The sequence below is a fragment of the Artemia sp. Qi Xiang Cuo genome, chromosome 17 (genome assembly GCF_049724085.1).
Source record: "Artemia sp. Qi Xiang Cuo chromosome 17, ASM4972408v1, whole genome shotgun sequence".
Classification (NCBI taxonomy): Eukaryota; Metazoa; Arthropoda; class Branchiopoda; order Anostraca; family Artemiidae; genus Artemia; species Artemia sp. Qi Xiang Cuo.
The window spans coordinates 16,636,762-16,662,297 of NC_142810.1; the positions used below are offsets into that span (position 1 = coordinate 16,636,762).

Sequence of the window (25,536 nt, forward strand, 5' to 3'; positions counted from 1 at the left end):
CAGATGTCCCCTTTTGTAAATAAACTTTTTGATTCACCGATGCTTTAATTCCCCCCTGACCCCCCCAATTCTGGATCTGAATCTTAATTTTTGCTCGAATTTCGTCAATATAACAATGGAGAACTTTCACGGGGTCATTTAAAATAATGCTCGCGTTTTCCTCGGGAAGGCTAAAATCTACCCTGACTGTTTGCAAATGGTTTAGAGCAGATTCTAGCAGATGAAAGTTAGGCAATTCCGGGGACGTAGCACTATTTTCATGTCCTGACCCTGTTTGTTCAGGACTCAATTCACTAATTGTAAAGTTGTCGTTAAAAATGTCCCCGGAAAAATGAGGTGCTGTTGTATTGCTACTACTATCTATACTATTAAGTGGAATGGTGGAGGAGGGTGACAGGGAATTGTTAATGGTACGACTCCCAGTCTGTTCAATCACGGTGGGGGAGTGTGACATAAGGGTCCCCAGTACATATTCCAAGGTTTTTGGGAAAAATTGATTGAGCCAGCCCGTATTTTACTCTGATGGAATTTCGTTTTGAGCATCTAGTTCAAATTCACTAGTAGCATCACCTAAATATTCATGCATAAAACTATCTGTCCACTCCGGGTCCTCAAGCATGTCAATATCGCAAGTTAAGTCCTCCAGGCTGGCCATTTCCCCAAAAATATCGTTGAGAAACCCTCTATGCCACTCCAAATTCTCTAGAACCAGTACAGGTTAACCCCTGAACTCTGCTGGTGGTGACAGATTTGTTTCTGTAAATACACTTGCTTCATCACTCAATGGTGTTGCTGGTGGTGCTATATTTTTAATCTGTAGAAAAAAAAGTTTTTTATTTCTTATGTAAAATAATCATTTTTTTTTTTATAGTTAATAAACTTTGTCAATTTCTCATAGTCATTGTCCCACCATTATCATCTGAAAAATTAAAAGAAGAAGAAAAAAAGTTACATTGCCTTGTCTTTCATAATGTCAACTGAACATGTTAAAAAATATATATTTTTTTTTAGTCAGGAAAATGTAGTCTTATTCTTAGAGGGTAAGTAAGAACAAGAGAATGATAAAAAAAACTAATGGTGTTATTCCAAAAATTTTTTAAAATAAAAATGCAAAATATGGGTCCAATTCGACTGCTTGACCCTCTTCATTATAACTCTTAATGAAATTATACCATCGTTCGAATGACGTGGTATGCTGTATGAACAGTTGCTCCTCAGCTTCAGTTAACGGACGCGAATCCCAAATATTGGCGGTCTGTCGTGTTAATTTCTCAATAATTCGAATTTTCCTCTGTCTTTTGCCAACAGATTTGTTTGAAGTTGCGGACGTAGTTGACTTGGCCAAAATAAATGATTGTAAGAGAGAAAAACTTTTTTCTCCATCTGTATCAACAATTAAAGTGCAATTAAAATGTTGGATGGTCCTTTTTAGAGCCCCCCCCTCCCCCAACCCCTCCCGGGGAGGACCCTTGGAACCCTGGAGCTACCTCCGAGGTAGGAGGATCGATACCCTTTCGAGTTGGGGGTATCGGACTTCACAACACTGTTCAAATAGAACAGCCTCAAATTCTTTTCTTAAATGCATCTTTTTTTCAACGAAAATAATTGCCTGAGTTGGTTCAAAATATTGTTTTCTTCGCATCGTTGTCAAAGATATAATCGGTGATTATTAAAGGGACCTTCTTATCGCAAAAAAGACATTCTGTTACAAGGAAACCCCTACTTAAGATTCAAAGCGGATTAAGTTGGCGATAAGAGCCCGGATGTGCGTGACGGCTTAGTACAAAATATATGGCAGTTTGAGAACGATTTGTGAAACAGTGAATATTTAGTTTTTGTTTTTCAAATAGTTAGTTTTTGTTTAAAAGGAATATTGGAATTATTGCATTAGAATTTATCTTAGTTAGAAGTTACAAGGTAAGTTTTTTTTTATAGAAATGCGTGATAAGCATTCCTTTATATACCGCTAATTTGGTTAATGAAAGAAAATGAAATAGTTTTTAGAAACAAATTTTAAGTTTTACTCATCAAAAGCTATGCGCCTGGGAAACTTTACCTTATTTTGTAAATAGGGATAGAAAAAATATATATACTTACAAGTTCTGGCTTTACGTCAGAAGTACATGACATGGCTTGAAGATGAGTGACGCTCCTATCTTGACGTGAGGATACTGAGGCATTATATGAAGCAGCCCAGTCTCTTTTCAACTTCCTTCCATCTTACGTGCAGGTAAAACTGGGGTCAGAGGACCCCGGCATTAAAAGATTTACGGCTATTGTTTGGTCCAGGTCATGTGTAATTCTACCAGCGAATTTGATAATAGATGGTCTTGTGGCTTGCATTAGTTCAGGTTCGCTATATATTTCTTTCTTTTCAGAAGGGGGGTTATTCCACTTATCCGCTTGCTTGAAAAAAAGGCAAAATTTAGCATGTAGCAAAAATGCATTTTGGGTTTGGAAAATAATTCAGTTTATGTTAGGCATCTAAAGTAGTGTAAAAACATCTTGATTTCAGATTCAGGTGATTTCAATTACTTTTTGAGCAATTTAATCTTAATTCGACAAAACCGATTGTGCCACAAAATTTTACAAAACTTCACTTGAGTCTTTTTTTTTCTGCTTTATAAAAGTTTAACGATGCTTGTTATTCTTCTAAAATGCTGACCGGAGGAATTGGGCCATTTTGGTCCTTGGGTCATAAAGATTAAGAATCCATAGATTATTCTGATTTAAACAGGGTGCAATATGTGCCTATTTTTTGCATCAAAAAACTGTTGTTAAAATAAGGGGGAGCTGGAAATATTTTTTTTTTTCAATGAAATAAACATTTATATTTTCCTTTATTATAAAAATAAAATACTCATTGTTACAAATTTAGATTTTTTAGAATGATTTTCAGCTATTAAACTAAGGTAAGCAGCAGCATAGATTCTAAATTGTTTTGATTCTTCTTCTAAAGACTAAAAGCACCATTAGGCTACTATGATCTAAAATATCACTGAAATACATTTTCCAGCAGTACATGGTAACGAACTATAAGTTAGGAACAAATCAGGTTAATAGTAACCGAAACTCTAAAAAGGAAGCTTTTGTAACAATTAATACATTAAAAGAATCAACATTTTATTCTAACCCCAAATTACCGATCGAAAGCTAAGCCTTCTGCTTCAAAAAAGTTGCAAGATGTTTATCTTTCTGCTAAAAAGCTGGCAGGGGGAATGGGACCATTTTGGTCCTTGGGTCATAAAGATTAAGAATCCACGGATTATTCTGATTTAAACAGGGTGCAATATGTGCCTATTTTTTTGCATTAAAAAACTGGTGTTAAAATAGGGGGAGCTGGAAATTTTTTGTTTTTTTCAATTAAATAAATATTTATATTTTCCTTTATTATCAAAATAAAATACTCATTGTTACAAATTTAGATTTTTTTAGAATGATTTTTAGCTCTTAAACTAAGGTAAGCAGCATAGATTCTAAATTGTTTTGATTCTTCTTCTAAAGACTAAAAGCACCATTAGGCTACTATGATCTAAAATATCACTGAAATACATTTTCAAGCAGTACATGGTAACGAACTATAAGTAAGGAACAAATCAGGTTAATAGTAACCGAAACTCTAAAAAGGCCCACTGATCTTGATAAAAATCGCACCGTAAATTTCAGCCTATAAGAGAACTATGTAGAGGTTTTAGCTCCTAAACAATAGGCTTCTAAGTGTATAAGTACCCTTAGTTCTAGTGTCTGTCTTAAGTAGTCAAAACTTTTTAAAAGAGGTAACCACACAGTGTAAGGAAAGAATTTCTTCCTTAACTTAATGAAAAGACAATTTCTTTTTATTATAATAATGAGAAAATTTTTACTCACCAGAAATTGCTTAGAATTATCCATTTTCTATGTAAATTTTTACAAAAAATGCCAGTAGTGTTAAGTTGAATAAACTATTCAAAACTGTTGAAGAATTTAATTTGAAACCTGAATATATACAAAAAAATAATTGCATAACAGCGAAACAAGACATGCTGGTTTTGGTTTATCACTAAAAAAAGACATTGAACTTTGAAATTGCGTAAATCTCTTGGCAAAAAAAGAGTGTAATGACCAGTAGAATAGAATACCTATCAGAAAAACCTGCTTGGTACGGGGGCGTCGTAGAAATGGTAGTTCCTACTCTACTGGGGGCATAGGGAGTTATTATATTTAAGTGATAGTACCTTTGTTTTTTTTATTATTGAAAGCAGGGATACTAAAAAGTTGAAAAATTGACAAAAATTAACAAGATTTTCGTGAGTTATGCTTGATACAGCACTCGCATGGTTTTGTCGTCCAAAGGGGAAGGGACATATGCGTCCAACCCGTTTTTTTCTTATTGATGAAACGGGTTTACTTTGAAAAATTCATTCATGAGTACTAGGCAGATTCACACTAAAACGAATTGGTGTAACAAAAGCGATATCGACATCCCCACCTAGCATTGCGCTCGAGTGACAATGGTGCCCTTGGTCCAGTGCCCAAGTTACATTAAAAGGCCAGGTCATAATAACAGCTTTCAATTTGGGGGGTTCAAGGAGGAGTCTTTGACAGTCTTATGACCTCAGGGTACTAGATGTCGCAACGTTTTTACGAATCTACAGTGGTTTAAAAAATTCGATCAGCCCACAAATGATTACCAAAAATATGCACAAACATAACAAATGTAACATTTGGAATATTATAACCCCTAACTACGCTTGAAAGCTATTTTAAAAAGAAACTCTTAGGAGATTTCCATGGAAATGACCATAGCAGAAGCTTTGAGCCTGGGTGGGGATCAAAGAGCAATCTTTGAGTATTTTGACCACAGGTGACTTATTGTTGCGACTTTCTTAAATTTGGTAATTTTTTGAGCATTTGGAAATCAAAGCTTAAACTCAATAACTGATAGTAAGTGTCCTAACATTTTGCCTGGATTAAAAGTGACGAACTAGGAGGAAAATCTCAACATCTTCCTGGAGCTACTTCAGTCTGCATATTTTTTCATTTAATTACATTTAAACGGATGAGCTTTTCATTTTTTACCTAAGAAAATAGCTGGCACTTCCTTTTTCTTCATACCGAATAAACCATTAAGCGTTTTTTGTTTCATTGTAATTGAAGTGTGTTCTCACTTAAAGTGTTCATCATGTATTTTTCAATTTGATAAATTTACTCATTTTAGATGCAGTTTATAATTTGACTGATATTAGGTATTTATCTGTTTATAATTTGGAATGAATCCCCAAAAGAAAAAATGAATAATATCCAAAAGAGCATCCAAAACCAATAAAAAAGCAGCAGTTCAGCCTTAGCCTACATGACATATATTCTATAAAGAAGCCAAAAAAACTGTGAAATATATTTTTTTTAATTGTTATTAAAAACCAGTTTTTAATACAATAAGGCTTTTTAGGAATCCAAAAGAGCCAAAAAAAAAAAAAAAAAAAAAAAAAAAATTAATATCAAATTCGCCCATTTAAACTGTTTTAAAGGTGAAAAAACACATATAGGCAAAGGGCATTATGAAAAAATTAAGCTTCTAAGTTTAAAGTTATAATAAAATTTTTTACCTAGATAACTGACAAATTTTGTGATACGGTATTTGAAGTTTTGTACACAGTATTGCTCGATGAAAAAAAATTACTAATTTTTATAATTATTTATGTTAAGAATACATAGCTAATAGATATTTCAACTACTCGTATTATGCAAGCGTTCTGAAACGCCACAGCCATTTCGTTTCTACCAGATTTCTACTTCTCTTGATGAATAACGAAGAAGACAAGCGACTTGTGAATTTTTGAACTCATGAATAGGCTCGAAACTGTTGCAGATTTAAGCTGTGATTTGAGAAAGACTGATGAAAACATTTATATTTGCGGTCAACATTGATCGTGCCGGCGGCGCGCCACCGACATCTTACCGGCGGCGCGGCGCGCTATTTTTGGCCCCGCCGCCGCCGGTCTTCCTTCATCGGCGTGGCGCCGGGTCTAGTCCTGAACATAAACTGGACACAACACGCCTGGGACCAGACAATACGCTAAATTACTGGGCAACCTCTAGTCATCGACATGATCAGGACCCGAAGATGGAAATACTTGGGACATACTGTACGAATGAAAGACGACCAAACACCAAAGTCCATCCTCCAGTGGCAATCAACGGGAACGTTGCAAAGGGGAAGACCAAAGAACAACCTAACCGAACATACCAGAGGGACCTTCTCATCGAGAATACGTCCATACAACCCCATTGGGAAGACGTTATGGCAGCAGCCCATTTGAGGAACGACTGGCGTTACTTCGCTGATGCCCTGGGTGCCTCCGGAGGCACAGGAGGATCTAAGGTCTAAGGTAAGGAAAAAAAATAAAACTCAAAACGAACAAAAATTGCTGGAAATAACCGAATCAAACTCCAATCAAGCAAAAGGTAAGAAGAGTAGGACTGACGGCCCCCCCCCATTCCGCCCGTGCCTTCTAATGACCATAACATAAATTGCACTTTCCAACTTTTCAAGTGTGGTAACCTTCCGTTTAAGATAAACATATGTAATATTCTTAAATAATTATCATCCTTTATTAATTATTTTTAAATAATTATTTTTCATTACTTTAAAAATAAGAATTAGGAATGAAATCAATGAACCAAATTAGGCATGAACAGCCAAACACGTATACAACATTATATTTCATGATCTGGAAACACACGTTACAACAATTTTTTCTCTTTCTATTTTAATAACAGGTAAAATTAAATCGGTCAAACAAAATATAAATAGAAAAGTAATTCATTCTAAACTAATCCCATTTAATCTATTCCAGAGGTATACATGTCCAATAGCTCTATACGAGATTCCAATGGCGCCAATCGAGGAGAGCTAGAAGGCACCCTCCTCCCAAAACAACTGAAATTCTTATGAAACGAAGTATAGCTCTAAGGGAGCAGAGAGGGAGGGATACAACTCCCCTTCTTTACTTTTAGAGCTTTAAAGTTCCCTCAAGACACAGCTTTAAGAACAAATCAACTTTGGGCCAGATTTAGTTACTCCAGAACTGAGCGCCTTGGCAAGTTCTTCCTCTGACTTGAGCCGGAAACTAAATCAGTTTTTCTCTTTTATTTAAAACTAAGAAATTTATAATTATATCTGATGAATCTTTCAAGAGTTAAAGTAGAAATGGCGTAGAAGTTGAAAAACCTTTTCAGGACCAACTCTGGACCCTAGCCATAAACCATGGGTCATATTCCATGGTGCATATGAACCATGGGCACCATACATGGTGCATATTCCTGAAAATACACTAAGCTAGGAAACCATGAATGTGACTTATCAAGGAGTCATTCAGCTTTGGCAGTACCAAAATCGACAAAAATGCAAAAATGTGTTTCTGGCATCAAAGACCCCTTTTCAGCCTTTGTCTCTCTTGGGGAAGTTCTGAACGATTAGTGCAGGGAATATTCCTCTTGGCATCTTGGTAACAGTCGGAATAAATGACAATTTAATAAACATATTTTATACCTTTGACCCCCACCTCCTTGATCTCTTTAGATTTGCCTGCCCGAAAATTCCTCCTGACAGATCAGGCTACTTTTTGGATGCCATGTAAAAGAACAAAAGGTACTTGCGTGTAATGGCGACCACACTGTTGTTCTTGATATGAGTAAAACCGGTGTCTCTGTCTGCATTCGGAAACTTCACTTCTTGGGTGTGGTCGCTATAACACGTAAGTACCGAATAAAATTTTATCTAACATTTTAATCCAGCAATAGCCCTTCTTTTTAGCTACAATTGAAAAGAAAATTATACCTTGTAGCAACACTTAACAATTATTATTCCCCGCAGCCCTGAGGACACACCAAATAGGAATAGTAGAACAGTAGGCGTGGTGGACTCTATTACTGCTTCTTTTCACGCAAAATTGAATTATTATTAAATGCCACATCCACATTCTTTACACCGAAAAACGCTGGGTCGGTTGTCAAATCGCTCCTTAGCGCTTCAATGATTTCAAAATATTACATAAATCATCCTAACCACAAATGGATACCGAAGAATTTTGAGTTCAGTCAAACTTTTGGGAAGTGATCAGGTTTTTTTTTCTTTTTTCGCCAGCAGGTAGGTGTTTTTTCACGGGAGTTTTTTCACAGTTGAAAAAAGTTTGAAAGAAAAGGAAGACAAGTCTGCGGACCAAGACAAGAATATTGGAAGCTTCAGTGAAGACAGTCGTCAAGTATGGTTCTTAGGCGTGGGTATTCTGAAAAACGGAAGAGGATTGACTAGATGCTTTCCAGAGAAATTGCCTACGGATTCTTTTGGTTACACGTCTGACTGACCATGTCTCTAATAGTAAGTTGTTTAAAAAATGCGGTTCAATCTCGCTTTCAAGGGCTATAATGAGAGAAAGATTGAGATGGCTAGGGCACGTTCCGCGGGCGAATGGTCACAGATTGCCTAAGAACTTCCTTGTCGGCCAACCTTCTAGGGTGAAACGAAATGCAGATCGTCCCCGAATGGAGTGGCAGAATGTCATAAGGAAAGACTTAAGGGAAAAGGAAATTTCTTGAGAGGGCGTAAAGAGGGGGGGGGGGTTGAATGGATTGGGATGGAGGAGGAGCCTGTGCAGGTGTGTTGGCCTCAGGTAGCTTGGTACTGCAGTGAGTTGTTAGTAGTAGCAAAAGTAATATCCAAATTGTTGGCTGTCTTTGCAACGTTTTCTTACAATCGTTGAAAGTGTTGAAAGTCTCTTAATTGCTCCTGAAATTTACTTTAAAAACAACATGCATATGAGAGTAGATCAAAAGACACTATATGCACCTGATTTTTCTGATTATTTGCAAAATCTCGAGGATCGTTTAAGGACTCAAGTTGGAACTTTTATGAAGTATTGGAGGAGGGTGGGGCCGAGTTTACTTAAATTTTGACTTCGGGATAGGGGTAGAGGTAAACCAAAAGACACTATATGTATACATTTTATCGAAATGCCATGTCTGCAATATCTCGTAAAAAGTTTTGGAAACAAATTTGAAAATCCCAGGTACTACGGACAAAGCAATGGGGAGGGTGCGGCAAGGAAAACTAAAATCCAGAGATGATGGTGGGTGAAAGGGTTAAGTAATTTGGTACTGTTTTACTTAATGGTACACGCCGCTATAGACTCTATCAAGGAGAGACAGAACGGGAGAGATGTAGTCAAACGGGAGAGACAGATACCCGGTACTAAAACAGTTGCTAGAGTGGAATATATAATAGTTTAGAAACAAATTCGGGCTATATATTAGCACATTAGGGAGGTGTGGGGGGGCAGGGTAAAGCATAGCATGTATTAAATACGTTACCTATCCCCCGCCCCCCGCAACCCCCCAAAAACAACAGCTTAAATATTGTAAATTCAACGAGAAACCACGCTTTGCGACTAGTTTTCTTGATGGAGTGTATAGCGGTGTGTACCATTATGTAAAAGACTGCCAGCAATTTAGTCTACAATTCAGACCGAAAATTGCATTTTTGTGCTATTAGCTCCTTTGAGACTCATAGTTTACGCGTGGTAAACTAGCAAGATAAATCCAAAGACATTATCTACTGCTAGGTTGTCAATATCTCAAGAGTAGTTCAATATCTCAAGAATAGTTAAGAGTATCAAATTGAAACTTTCAGGGAACGTACAGAGGGATGTGGAACTAAATCAAAGACACTGTGTGCATCCAGGTCACCAAAATACCATATTTGTAATATCTAAGGAACACAAATCAACAGCTTAAGGGATCACTTTAAAACTTTGAGGGCGCATTGGTGGGAGAGTTCTTGTGGAGTTAAAAAATTGCTATAGGTAGCGGGTGTAAATCGAAAGGCATTGGCCAACGTTTATCTCGGCATTTTCACTGGAAATACAATTTTTCATACTCATCACCTCCTAACATAACACATAGAACGCCGCATATCAGTTTCATATACTTCCACAGTCTCTACTAAGCTTCATTATCTGACAAAACTATGCAACACTGTTACTCCCTCCACACTGTATTTCTCTAGAAGGTTCTTACACATGCTGATAAACTGAAAACCCCCTCCACTTTCTTCCGTTTCGGAAAATAGCTACTGATAATCAATGTGGACACGTAGTTCAAAGCTCATAGATCGTCTTCACATAGCAGATCCTACTATAGCTGTTGCTAAACTTACTGAAAACACAAACAAAAGATTTCAAACCTTGCTAAGAAACAACTCCTTCCACACTAGTTATACTGTCATAGGTTTTCTTCCTCACTTTTCTTACAAATGTCTGTGTTATTCTTAATTTTGTGTTTTTTTTTTTGTTTTTTTATTTGTCTTTCCTCCTATTAAGTAAAGGGCTCTTTGTTTCTCTTTCCTACTTTTAGTGCTCCGTATATTTTTCCTTCTTTCTTTCTTTTTTTGTATGAAGACGGGTTTTCAATAAATATTAATAGCAATATGCGCCCAGGGCAAAAAGAATATTGTTTAATTTTCCTTCAGCCAAGAGTCTAGACGGTGTAAATTGAAATAGTAGACTTGTATGGCAAATGACAGAGTAAACTATCTGAAATTGCTCCACCAAACCTTTGTGTCTTTAAGACCTGTTATTACTTTCGAGTGGAAATCTGCTTTCTAAAAGACAAACAAGTTGAAACTGCTTTCTTGAAGACCACTCACTTTGAAAGTAGACTAAGACTTAAATCTTTTTCTAAGTTTTTTCCTTTTCTTCTGAAATTCACCTCCCCCAAAGAGAATACTGCGTCAATTCTTGTCAGTGAAAACATAACTACTATAAACCAAACACTAAGAAAGTTACTGTCCATAGTAAAGATGGGAGAAAACTGGGGATATTTCTATTTGGCACCTCTCTTCCATCCCAGAACGCCCTCCCCCAGACAAAGTTTTAGAACTTACACTATATAAATACATTTAATCTTATAACTGTCTTGTAATGTTACAATGTTGTAATTTAATTTATTTTATTGGTGTATCATAATTCGGAAGCTACAAACATAATAATAGGCAAGAAATACGTAGCCACATCACCTAAATGGTTTTTTAAAACAATAAGTACAAAACTTCAGAGATTCAAAAACACAGCATTTTACCACGGGCCAAAGAGTAAAATACCGTTACCAGCTTTTTTTAGTCGTGACTCCAGTTGGGTTGTCATTTCATTTTCTGGGTTTTGGTCGGAGGCAGAGGAAGGGTACCACATTTCTTGTGAGAAGCGTAAGCCTCCTAAACTTAGAGGCTCCTTAAGATCCTTGACTTTCATAGTTATCTTATTAAAAATAGTGGGCCTTGCCCTTTACTCCGTTTAAGAACTAATACTATAACACCTTCCTTTGGCAAAAAACCCAAATGTTGAACGAAGACAGAAGCATTTTTTTTCTAGATCTGGTGCATAGTATAATCCTAGATGAGCTGGTAAGATTGAAAGGCATAAGTTTTATGCGCATGAACATCGTCCATGAAATGCCCCATTTCTAGGGGTTGACAATTTTTATTACTGTTGTACATATCGAAAAAGAACCAAGCGATGAATTTTAGAAAAACCAAGCATAGGCTTGATTTGGATCAACTTTTTAGCAGAAGTGCAGGTCAGTGGCACCTTGTTTGAACAAAAATCATGCAAATATTTTCGATCTGAATTGCTAGAGGCCTGTAGCACCTAAAGCACCTCTACCCATACTTCCTGCGCAAACTTTTCACCATTAAGGTGGGGGTTTTGGGCACCCATCAGCTTGACACCTATGGGACAAGTACCTTAGGCCAATGTGACATAAGAATGATGGTTTTTAGAGGTGTACACCCCTTTTGCGACCTTGCATGAGATTATTCAGGTCTGTTTAATGCTCATGGGGCAAATACCTTAGGCCAAAAGACAGATTTTCAGAGGCGTAAGTGAGTCCCCAGTCCCACCTACCTTCTCAACGACAAATGACTACTCACTTGAATTTGGTAGACGTATGGCCACCGTCAAGATGATTTTGCAAACTAAATTTGAGACCGTTGATTGATAGCCGGGAAACCTCCGACCTTTGAAACTTTAAAGCCTGCTCACGGCGGAACTGTGAAGGTCAAAATTTCAAATTTATCGAGGAAAGTCCCATTGAAGTTGATCAGCCATTTTTGTGTTACGGTACCTTCCACGAGAAGGTCCCACGATCAATCATATGCAAATCAGTTAAAACTGTTTCAAGTCTCAAGTTTTGTCAGCATGGTTTCAGTCAATTGTCCATTAGTTCGGCAGCTTAGTTGCCTCACACCCGGTCCCAACCCTCCCCCACGCCAGTGTGTCCTTCCGATTGAATTTTCTTATGATTGGTGGCCCAAAACGTCCTATAACTTGTCCAGTTCCAGGCCCACCCCACCCCCTCAACATATACTTTTCAGCATAAATATGAGCATGTTGTGCCTTGTTTGATGCAAAATCATACAAAGAATTTTAATCTCTATGATTGTAGGATAAAAGTAGGCCTTAGCCCCTTCGGTACCCCATTTCCCTCTTTCGACAATTTAGCAGAAAGATAGACACTTTTCGCCTAATTTGATTCGGAACCATAAAACGGTTTCCCACCAGTAGGCTATGATTAGGACCAAGGTTGGCCTATTACTCCTCCAACTACAAAATGCAGCAACATTTATATTTCTACAAACAACGCAATGGAATGTTCTGTTTTAGTTCAAAAGTTGCCAACTCTCTTCTAAACATGTAAAATACTCATTTGAAAACTTTTTTATTTTTATTCAAAATAGATATTTTGGCCACAAAGCCATGAAAATTTATAGTTACTATCTACGAGCAACTTCTCCTCATCTGACTAGTTTTCTCCTAGGACAGAGTTTACCCCTGGAAAACAGAGACACAGTTCATAAAAAGGCAAGTCCTTCTACATGGGTAATCAACTACATCAAGCAGCTACATTAAAGTTAATTTAAATTATAATTATTTTGATACACCTGTCAAACAAAAGACATGGCTTACAAAAGCAAAGTTCTACTGCATCACTTAGAGGAGCAGCTACATTATGTGGCTACATCACGCAACAAAATATGCCAAGCAAAGGCAAGGCTTATAAAACGAAAGAATCTGCAGCATCACTTCAGGAAGAACCAGCTACATCATGAGTTTACATCAAGCAGCTACATGTGTCAAGAAAATGCATATCTTATAAAAAGAAAGAATCTGCAGCATCACTTCAGGAAGCAGCAGCTACATCATGTGGCTACATCAAGCAACTACATGTGTCAAGCAAAGGCATAGCTTATAAAAGGATGAATCTGCAGCATCACTTGGGGAAGCAGCTATATCAAGCAGCATCACTTGGGGAAGCAGCTACATCATGCGGCCACGTCAAGCAGCTACATATGTCGAGCAAAAACAGAGCTTATAAAAAGGAAAGTTTTGTTGTCTTAATTAGGGAAACAGCTACATCCTGTGGCAACATTAAGCAGCTGCATATGTCAAGCAAAGGCATGGCTTATAAGAAAAAGTACCTGCAGCATCACTTGGGGAAGCTGCTACATCATGTGGCCACGTCAAACAGCTACAAATGTCAAGCAAAAACAAGGCTTATAAAAAGGAAAGTTTTGCTGCCTCACTTGGGGCAGCATTCGTGTGAAGTAGATCAAGCAGCTACGTCTGTCAAACAGGGATATGGTTTATAAAAAGGGAAGCATTGCTGCATCAGTGGGTGCAGCAGCTACACTAAATTGAAAATTTGTAATACTTAGAGCATTATGTCCAGTTTTTTCACGGTATCAAGCACAAAAAAAACGACAGTGGTCGACAAAAACTTTTCTGTTCGCCATCAATTTGTTTCAAATCTTCTGAATAACGGGGTTTCTTCCCTAGACAAAGAAGCATTGCTACCCATGAACAGAAATATTTCTTGATCGCCAAAATGTTCGACAGCAGGAATTAATATGATACAAGGCACCAAACCCTATGTTTACTGATTCAATCTTAAACAGTATTTTCTTTTCGCAGTAATATTTGCCAAATAAATAGTTTGCGCTAAAATATCTCCGTCGTCGCATGTTAGTATTGCAAGTAGAAATTCAGCTATTAAAACACATTCTTGACACCCAGATTTTTTAAATTGGACAGAACTTTCATTCACGCTAATAACAGCTGCTTATTTAAAATTTATATAATATAGTAGCTGGATTTTTTTTTTTTTTTTTTTTTTTTTTTTTTTTTTTTTTTTTCTTTAAAGCAGAAGTATTCCTTGTGATTGTCACAAAAGTTGGCATTCATCTGTCAGTCACTGTCAAAAATGGGTTGATCGAACTGACATTTTTTAAGTGACAAAACCAATTTCAAGAGAAAAAAATAATCTCTTAGATAGCCTACCAATAAGTAGTCTCAATGGGCTCCAGCCACCACTGTTACTCCACTTTATAAAATTCAACCTGACAAACATCATCAGAATTGAGAAGAATGAGTTTACCTTTTTTAGGTGATGAGAAGAATTTTAAGACGATGAGGTTTTAGGTGTTAAAACACAAAATGAATCTCTCAGCAGAGCCTGCACTTGAACCACTTCTGAAAAACTCAAGCCATCAAAATTAGTACCCATGGCCCTCTACCTTAGAAAACTCGACCTGTCAATCAGTATAAAAATCAACAGATTGTCTTGCCCTTTTTAAGTGACAATACAAAATTTTAAGAAGAACAGGTTTTGGACATCAAAATATAAAATGAATCTTTTCCATTATCACTATTCATGTCTGTGTACCAACACCGATTGTACTTTACCACGGAGCAAAGAATGCAGACCTTCAGGGCTTTTCATAATAGATGTTAATCTGATGATACTGCTTTAAAAAAACAACAAAAACATTGGGATCCACAAAACAGAATTAAAAAGGAATTAAGTGTCTTTTATTGAGCCAAGCTTCCTCCAGGTGTTATTAAAAAAGATGGCAGGGGCGCCACGTGAGGTCCTTGCCATGGGTGTACGGAAGGGGGTGGGGGGAGCTGCCCCCCTAGAACTTCAATTTAAACTAGATATGGCTGAAAAAGCAGATGCTTGAAAAAGTAGTTGAAAAAGGGTAGATGGCTAAAAATCATTTGATATTTAATTTAATTTCTTTATTTAATTATTGATAAAAGGTAGATAGTTGAAAAAGCTGGATTTAAACTACTGGAATGACAGAAAAAGTCAAACAAGAAGCAATTATCCATAATGTTTTGGAATGATTTAGTTCTAATCCAAGAAGATTGATTAATGCTGAACCTTATTGATGCTTTTTGATGATTACTTATTAATAAAGATTTCATAGGTATTATAGAACTTGCTGGCAATGTAAGTTTTTGTAAACTTCCAATATAACTTCAGCCCCCCACCCTTCATCCAAAAATTGGCTGCTCCCCCCCCCTTATAGAAGAAGCTACGTACGCCCATGTCCTTGGCCCCAGTTTGATTTAAGGGCATGATTGAGAATAGTTTGGTCAAAGGACTTCACCGTATACTGGTCCTCTCCGTACGAGAATTTGAAAAATATATGCTTAAGAAAAATCCTCTTTCCCCTCGCTGCTACAGAGTCCTTAGATACTCGCCAAAGCTGAGCCCTGTTCGCACCTCTGTACCTACAGGAACAGAAGATTTCCCACAAGATCATTTGAGAGAAGTTTTTTATTATTTAATGTTTCTTTGTTAGTTTCCGCAGTTACAACTAATTCCGTAGTTACAAATCTGCGTTAACCTATACAACTTTTAAAGTACATTTTAATCTGTTTTCGCGAAATTTTCTTGTATAATTTCTAAGTGGGTCTTGGAGAGGAACTACAAAGATTTCCAAAATATCGCCTTACCTTATTCCTCTAAAATACACAACCATGAGTTATAATTACGATGAAAAGATAACGTGAAATCTACCATTTGAATTTTGTAAAATCTACCATTTGAATTTTTGAAAGTTCAAAAGTTATTTTTGAAACAAATGCCAATATCTAAGGCAAATTATTGAATTTGTGACTGAATTTGATTTAATTAAAAACAATTGAATTTAATGAAATTTGTAGTCAACAAATAAAATATTCTCTAAGCATGATTTTGAAGACTAGCAATTGATTTCAATATATGTAGAGTAGTAATCAAATTACGATTTTTTTTTGTCTTCCAATACAGTTTAAAAGCATTTAAGGAATAGAATTACATGACATGCATTTTGACAACGGTACCAGCGTATATACTGAAGTTGTTGGCTTAAAAAATACAACCATGGCCGTATCTAAGGTGGGCTGGAAGACAACCCCCTGAGAGAATTTCCCAATGGACACCTGTTCTTTGTGACGGTCAGCCGACGCTGAGGCCCGTAAAATGATTTTAAGATAGCCTGCCGCGGTAGGCTAAGATAATTCGGAATTAATTTCGGAGACCTGATTTTCAACACGCTATTCTACACTAGGGTGAACAACATTATTATTCAAAGAAGAAATTATTTCAGAAATATTTAAAATACTGCAACAGCAAAACAAGAGTGAACAGATCCAGAGAGTAATAGGCCATGCCGTATTTACTCGCGGATCAAGGGGGAGGGGGACCCAGCCCCCCCCCACACCCAATATTTTTCTGGTGTCCTCATTCCTTTTTTTCAATGTTTTTAAAAATAATTTGGTCAATTACTGGGGCCCTTGCGACATTACCCCCCAGATTCCCCCCATTACCCGAGCTCCCCCAGATTTTGCTCTAGATCCGGCCCTGCCCATATACAGGATTTTTGTTGGGAGGGGGGGGAATACGAAAATAACTTTGCCAAACGAATAAAAATTGCAGAGTAGGGCTCAAACACCGTAACCCCCATCCCTGGATACGGTTGAGGTAATGGCCCTGCCACTCTATAGTTGGATTATTACAGTGCCAATAATTTCATCCGCACATAATTGGATGGGTCTGGCCACGTTCAATGTTCAAGCATAACTTTTATGTTTGATCAACCAGAGTGAAGATCAGAGGTAGATTTTTTTTATTATTAGAAAAGATGGAAGTTTGGAACAGCAGAATTTTGTGTCTGTATACAGATTCGACAAATAATGCAAAGATACGGTATTCTCAGAAAAATTTTGAGACCAAATTCATGTTGATACATAACTTTAAAACCGAATGGTCATCTTTTGTGTTTACTTCTTCTACAGTAGGCCATACGTCTGGCGTTAAAATCAAAGAAGAACACGGACAATTATTTAAAAATACGGACGAATTTATAAACATTGGCTTTTGTCTGACATGTGCGACTTGGGCGCCAAATTGGTTTAAATATTTAGCGAAGTAAAAACTTGCGATAATTTATATATCCATATTCTGTTCAATACAAATCACGAGAAAGTGTACTAAATGAGTGATAATGAAATTAGTCAGACTAAGATATTTATGACGTTGTAGCCCAGGAATGCCTGGAAAAAATTCAAGTACCCAAGATTAGCTTTGGGCGGGATTGTAACGGATATTTAACCATAAATTCGTTAAAGAAACGGAAAATAATGGTATCCCATTAGACAGAAGAATGAATAATCATCGCTTCTCAAAGCAGGCACCTCCTCTTGACACTTTACCAGCGTTGCCAATGTTTTTGGCAACATTTCAGAGACTAACTGGATTTATTCTAGTTTGATTTTGGCAAGTTTCAGAGTCAACGCTTTGTTGTTGACTATGTAAAAATTGATGTATTTCCCATGTATTTGCCTCCAACGTACTTCATGTTGAAGGATTGGTCGCGGAAAGGAGGTTGGGAGGAGAATGTTCACTCGATCTTAAGCTGAAAGTTATAACGTAGTATTTAAGATACAAAGATAGCTGGAATAACAACACCCCCTCCGCTCCCTATCAGAGTCCTTTTCACCCTCTGGGATATCCACCATTTCCTAATATCAAATTAAAAATCTAAGACAGCTACTTTACTAAAAATGAATGTAAGGTTCCAAAAATATGCCTTTGAAGGAGATGTAACCCCAACAGTCCCAAGGGTATGGGTCAAATTAGGCATTTACGTAATTCTTCACAAAAACATTTTTCAAAAACTTAGACTGAAAGCCCATCCTCTTGCTGTCCGTCTCTCCGGCCTATTTTCTTCTATCTTGTTTTGTTCTCAAGATATTCAGATTTTTTTTTTCGAAAGCGCGTTGTGTCCTCTTTCCTCGATCATTAAGAATTCTGGAAATCGGAACTTTTGACATTAACATTGCTAGCCTAAAAATCTTGGATACTTAGAAAAAAAAAATTATAAATGTAAAACTTTTTGTTTCTCAACCCTCCTGTTAATTTATATTGTGTAACTGAACGACATTTGAATTACCACGATCGGCCAGTGTCGACCACATTCGGCCATACCACAAACTAAAAACAGAGTCCTGTTGAACGACAGACATCAACCAGATACAAATGGCGTAGGCTATATTCGTTTTTGACGGCAAGAGAACTTTTTCATCCTTCTCCCATTCAAAACGAAATTTCGTAGTCCCCTTATCCCACCTCCTAAAAAACTTTTCCTAAAAGTTCAGTTTCTTTCCACAGCCATGCGCCTTAAAGTCAAACGATTGTATTCAAGGCTGAAGATTAGTGATTGGCTAGGGATTACCGTTATAGTTAATACCAATTATATGTATATAATATTATATATATATTAATTATATATATTTATTGTATATATATATATTAATTATATATATTTATTGTATATATATTATATATCAATTATATATATTATATGTATATATAAATCAGTGCCTGTTTACAGACTTTTTCTAGGTTACTCTACTAACTCGCTAAATGATTCAAAATAGCGACCATGGTGGCATAGAGAAGGGGAGTGATCCTCTTCTACAGATGAGTCAAAATAATCCCCTCCCTTTAGACAATAATCATGGACTAAAATGTTCTTTTCTGTAGTTTGGCCGCCCTCCCTAAGGCTCGAACCTTAGTGTACCTTTAATAGTTAAAATATATCCACACATATGTTCTGCTAAACCAATGTGCTATTATACCTTTATTCCAGCAAAATTACAAACCAAGTAATTGAACTCAAAACTTATCAAACAGTTTGTGGTAACGAACTATAAGTAAGGAGTGATGCGGCTCAATAGTAACCGGAACTCAAAGAAATAAGAGTCTTGATAACAATTGATACATCAAAAGAATCAAATTTTAATGCTTATTCAAAATATATAATATTCGTCAAGTTTAATACTACCCATCAAAAGTTACAAGTCTGATAGAATTTCTTCAATTTTCAAAAAAGGAAGGAAAGACCCCAAAAATACCACGTGATCTGAATGATAATCACACCATCAGATTCAACATATCAGAGAACCCTAATGTAGGTTTCAAGCTCCTACATACAAAAATGCGGAATCTTGCATTTTTTGCCAGATGAATGATCACAGATGACCTCACACATATTTTTTTCTTCTTTTTTCCCCCCTGGGGGTGATCATGTAGAAGAAGATATCCTACAGGATCGGAAGAGGGCTCATTTGATCGGAAATTAAAAGTTCCAAGGCCCTTTTTAAGTGGTCAAAAATATTGGAAGCAGCCCCTTCCCATACACATTTTTTCCTGAAAGTCGCCAGATTAAAATCACCCACCTCCTCAGAAATCGCACTCTTTACGCTAATTTTTTTTAGAACTTAAAAAAATTATTATTATATTAGTTATTATTAAATGAATTTTGTTGGAACAAAACGTCAAACGTTAGCGTAAGACGCGGGGTATTGAAGAGGGGCCACCAAGTTATATCCGTAATAATTTCTCATCGGTTTAAGTTTTAATGTTGATTCTTACTTTTAGTAAAAAAAAAAAAATAATACTTTTCAAGATAACACTTTACACTGAGTGTAGCCAAATCTAAGGATTACGAAGACGGCGGGTTACAGACAGCCACAATGACACCACAAATCCAGCAGACGACACCATGATGTGTTCATCTTAAAATTTTTCGACATGCTTCAAGTTTCTGAACGAGCATCCTTCAATCATAACAATGGAACAAATAGTAGTAAACATATAAGAGCACAGAGGAAGGTGCGATTTTCTGCACTCAGGGAGAATTCCCTCCTTAAGATCATTAAGAAAGAATTACAGCCAAAAAATGCCCGCTTTTTCTCCTTTTAATAACATAGGCTATATTAATTGTAATTAATATAAAAAAATGCCAGTAAATATTTGGCTAATTTAATTTATCTTGTTTGGGTTGCAAGAGATGAAATGTTTAAATCAAGTACTCTTTTGCAGGCAATCCTATGACATTCATCATATACAGGTTCAGCTAAGGCTATTGGTTGATCGGCGGAGAGATAGGCGTGGTTTTACCACGAAATTTTAAAGGTAATATCAATACTATAAACTATATAACCTATTGTTAAATGACGAAAAGATTTAATTGTCTATTGTGTGAGAATTTACTAAACTAAAGGAAAAACTTTCTAAAGTACTTGCTTTCTTATTCAATAGTAATTTTTTTAAACAATAAAAAAAAAACTTTTTCGCATGCCGACCAAAGGTCTGCGTTGCGCAGGTACGGATCTCCTGATTCAATGCCTTCGGCCGGGAGTGCAATACGTTGTGAGGGGCAAATCATCCGACGCTTCCCGTGTCCCAGATTTCTCCCTTTAGAGCTGGGTCGACTCTGGCTGAGCTCACGGGGTCACATCATTGACCTCCGTTTCAAACCAAATAACCAGCGACAGCAGGATTCGAACCCTTGACCTCAGGATTTCAAGCCCGGAACGCTATTCACTCGGCTAGGACGGCTAAATTTATCAATACTAAATTTATAACGGTATGTGTTACAGCAGGTCAAGGTCTCTCACATGGCTAAGGATCAGTACTTGTTCACGACGATTCAGTTTTAATGACAATGTCAAAGATTAGGTGGAATGCAAGAAGAACATAGTAATGCAGAATTACGGCACTGCAAAGCAAACTGATATGCTGTTTTTACTTGCTACTACTCTATACAACAATGAATATTAATCTGTGCAACACATGAACCCTATATTAATCTGTGCAACACATGAACCCTATTAAGAGGTAATTCAATAAATTGGACACTACTTTAGAGGCACAAAGAATCCTTCCAGTCTGAAAGTAATTTCAGGATGGGTATCTAAATCCAAGCAAGCATTTCTGATTATACAGGCAGCAGTTTCATTAAAATCCTGGCATTTTCAAACAGTTCGTGGTAACGAACTGTAAGCAAGGAGCGACCCGGCTCAATAGTAACCGAAACTCTAAAAAACAAAATTTTGATACCAATAGGTACATCAAAAGGATTAGATTTTAATGCTGATTTCAAATATATTAATTTCATCAAGTTCAGGCTTACCCATCAAAAGTTACGCGCCTGAGAAAATTTGCCTGATTTTCCAAAAAAGGAGGAAACACCCCCTAAAAGTCATAGAACCCTAATGAAAATCACACCATCAGATTCAGCGTATCAGAGAACCCTATAATAAGGGTTTCTAGCTCTTATGTGCAAAAATGTGGAATTTTGTATTTTTTGCCAGAAGAAAGATAAAGGATGTGTTTTTTTTTTCCCAGGGGTGATAGTATCGATCCAGTAGTCCTAGAACATCGTGAGAGGGCTCATTCGAACGGAAATTAAAAGTTCTAGTGCCCTTTTAAGTGACCCAAAAAATTGGAGGGCAACTTGGCCCCATCCCACGCTCATTTTTTCCCCGAAGTCACCCAATCAAAATTTTGAGATAGCCATTTTGTTCAGCATAGTCGAAAATGTAATTAATATGTCTTTGAGGATGACTTAATCCCCCTAAGCTCCGGGGGGAAGGGCTGCAAGTTATAAACTTTGCCCATTGTTTATATATAGTATTGGTTATTGGGAAGTATACAGGCGTTTTCAGGAGGAATTTTCTTCTAGCAGAGGGTCGGGGTCAGAGTAGGGGATACGGGTGAGGATCTTTCCATGGAGGATATTTCCTTGAGGGAAGGGACATTTCTATGAAGGGGGTGCCAGACTTCCCAGCATTATTTAAAAACGATCAGAAATTAAATAAAGAAACAAGTTTTTTTCAACTGAAAATAAGGAGCAAAATTAAAACTTAAGACGGACAGAAATCATTACGTATATAAGTAGGGTCCACCCCCCTCACTCTTTAAGCAAAAGTTTATTTAGTACTTTCAAAAGAGCTATCTATTCTAACATGGGCGTAATGGGGGGGGGGGGGAAGGGGGCAGCTGCCCCCTAGACCTTCAAATTCGCATTACATATTGTTGGAAAAGCAAATGGTTGGAAAAGCAGTTGATAAAACGCCCTCCATCACACTATCAACTGCCCCCCCCCTAGACAATATGCCGCCTACGCCCATGTTTTCTAATTAACCGGCCTTTGTGATTCAGGGGTTTGTGATTAGAGCATAATTCGAAATTTGGCGTAGAGAGCGAGGTATCGCTCTTTACGCTAGGGAGCAAACTCCTTAATATACGTAATAAAAACATACGAATATAGAAATTCGTTACGTAAGTTACGTCGGAACAAAATTTCGAGAAAGCCAATTAACCAAACAAAGGAAAATTAATATGCGAAATTCGTTTTAATTATTCATGTACGGAGAGCCAAAATCAAAGCTGCATTAATTCAAAAAAGGTTCAGAAATTAACTAAAAAAAACAAATGTTTCTAATTGAAATTAAGGAGCGACATTAAAACTTAAAACGAACAGAAATTATTCCGTATATGAAAGGGGTTGTCCCCTTCATCGGACGATTTTGGGAAAAAGGGGGCGGGGAGGGGGCCTAGTTGCCCTCCAATTTCTTGGTCATTTAAAAAGTTCACTAGGACTTTTAATTTCCGTTCGTATGAGCCCTCTCCCAATAATCTAGGATCACTGGGTCGATGCGATCACCCCTGAAAAAAATATAATAAATAAACACGTAGGCCTATCCGTGGTCTTTCTTCTGGCAAAAATTACAAATTCCACATTTTTGCCAATAGGAGCTTCAAACCTCTACATTGGGGTTCTCTGATACATTGGGGTTACATAAAAAGTGTATAATCAGTAGAGATGACCCTAAAGCCCCCACTCCTCACCCCTGCTGCCACCTACAACTTTTTTTAACACCAAATATGGGCATAGAGTCCCTAGGGAGATGGTTTTTGTCAGTGAGAATTTGAAAAACAGGAATTTTGTCACATTTATGGATGTTTTCTTGGATGGTTATGTGTGTGGGTCAATTTATTTGATGTTTTTCATGGATGTCAACAGTAATTTATGGATGTTTTTATGGTTTTTGTCAGTGACAATGAATAAACAGGAATTTTCTCACATTTATGTCTGTTTTCTTGGATGGTTATGCGTGTGGGTCAATTTATTTGATGTTTTTCATGGATGTCAACAGTAGTTCATGTATGTTTTATGGTTTTTGTCAGTGAGAATGAAAAAACAGGAATTTTGTCACATTTATGTCTGTTTTCATGGTTTTTGTCAGCGAGAATGAAAAAACAGTAACTTTGTCACATTTATGTCTGTTTTCTTGGATGGTTATGTGTGTTGGTAGATTTAGTTGATGTTTTTAATGGATGGTTTTGGGTGATTTATGGTTTTTGTCAGTGAGAATGAAAAAACAGTATTTTTCTCACTTGAAAAACAGGAATTTTGTCACTTTTATAAATGTTTTTATGGTTTTTGTCAGTGACAATTTGAATAACAGGAACTTTATCACATTTATGTCTGTTTTTATGGTTTTTGTCAGTGAGAATGGAAAACCAGGAACTTTCTCACTTCAATGGATTATTGAGTCTAATGGGAGCAGGTCAACGACACTTCCTTCATGTTGTTGCTCTCAGCAAATGTTATGAGTTTCCCGGAAACCGTTAGATCACATGTTTCCTTCTCAGCCAATGAGAGACTTGCTTACATATGATTTTCCCCGTTATATAACAATTCACCCTTGAGATTTCGTATATAACGTGCATGCAATGTGATTAAATTATCAGAAAGTATTTTGACACAATGGATAAATTTGATGAATTAGAAGCATTGGCAACCTCAATTTACCATGTAAGTTCCGTTTTTATTTTCAAAATAAAATTATTTTCCGTGGTCACCCTCCAGTATATTCAGGTAAATCCCCCCCATACAATACAAACATCCCTATACACTCGCCATACTCGATAGAAAACATAACTGGTGTTCTTTCAGCCTCCAAACCTAACCCCCCCCCTCCATCCATCATTGTTTTTAAAACCAAATTCTCGCAAAAAGAAATAATTATCCTTTCGAAAAATTTAGCTTTTACATATTGTAATCTTTTCTCTAACAGAGACTTCTGTCACCGTTGTTATTAAGCGTTCTGATTTGACATAATACTCCAGCGCGAAGCCTATAATTAGTTGTCACCCCTTGTCCTGTCTGTATACATTAGCTGGTTTTACGCAATCGAGGTTTTCTGTGCTTTTACGTAATTCAGTGTTTGTCTGAAAATAGCGGTCAGCTAATTTTGTCTGCAAATTAGCGATAGACCTAGGGTGGGTTAATTTTCATAAATTTAGGGGAAGGGGCGTGAATCTGTTATTTTTGATGGGGAGGGGGTGAGCACGGTGAAGAGTGACAAAAGAGAACTGAACCGATACGTGTTTCTTACTTCAGTGTCTAACCATTTCTCTTCGAAATTTAGCGATTTTAGCTCTAACAATTTTCCTGAATTTAGGGGAGGGGGGCGTGAATCCAGGATTTTTGTTGGGGAGGGGGTTAGCGCTTTTATTAGTGACAAAATAGAAAATGAAAGATTGTTTTTATCATAATTGTTTTCGACTTCAGTGTCTAACCATTTCTCATTGACATTTTAGCGATTTTAACTATAACAATTTTCCTAAATTTAGGGGAGGGGGCGTGAATCCGTGATTTTGGTTGGGGAGGGGGTTAGCGCTTTTATTAGTGACAAAATAGAAATGAAAGATTGTTTTTATCATAATTGTTTTCTACTTCGTTGTGCGAACCATTTCTCTTTGACATTTTAGCGATTTTAACTATAGCATTTGAATAAAAGGTAGTAAGATATATTCGTTATTGATTTGGCATGCACTTGAATAAAAAACTGAACGTTCGTACAATAATGCTTTGAGTTATTTCTGAGAAAAGATGAATTTATTATAATCAAACTATGATTTTCAGAGTTTAGGTTGCTTTCGACAAAGATTTCTCTTTACATACGGCAAATTTCCACATGGTGATTGATCCATGGCCCTTCTAAATGTGATAGAAGCTACTACACCCTGCTTCAATCTCTTTTTACGTATTCAAACTGAATGTTCGTATAACAATGCTTCGAGTTATTCCTCAGAAAATTGACCCCTCCAAATATTTACTCAGAGGAGCGGTTGCTGAAATATAAAACGTTACTTATTTGCCAATCATTTTCACAGTTTTCAAGTTGAGATCTTTGAAGACACTCCCTCCTTCTCAGTTTATTCTATGAAAGTGAGCTGTATTTGTTAGAGTTTCAGAAACATTACATATTTATTTAATTTAAACACTTTTTTTTCAGATATAATAATGTTTGGTGTGAT

General features: G+C 36.7%; 1 long non-coding RNA gene across 2 annotated transcripts in view; it reads left to right on the forward strand.

Moving 5' to 3' along the window:
* The first annotated feature begins 8,257 nt into the window (after positions 1-8,257).
* LOC148941955 (uncharacterized) overlaps positions 8,258-25,536 on the forward strand; it is a 62,420-nt gene continuing 45,141 nt past the window's right edge. The window contains exons 1-2 of one of the 2 annotated variants that reach the window (XR_016143213.1): positions 8,258-8,359; positions 20,245-20,337. This is a non-coding gene — a long non-coding RNA (uncharacterized LOC148941955). The remainder of the gene's footprint in view (positions 8,360-20,244; positions 20,338-25,536) is intronic. The other variant, XR_016143212.1, reaches the window with a different exon arrangement.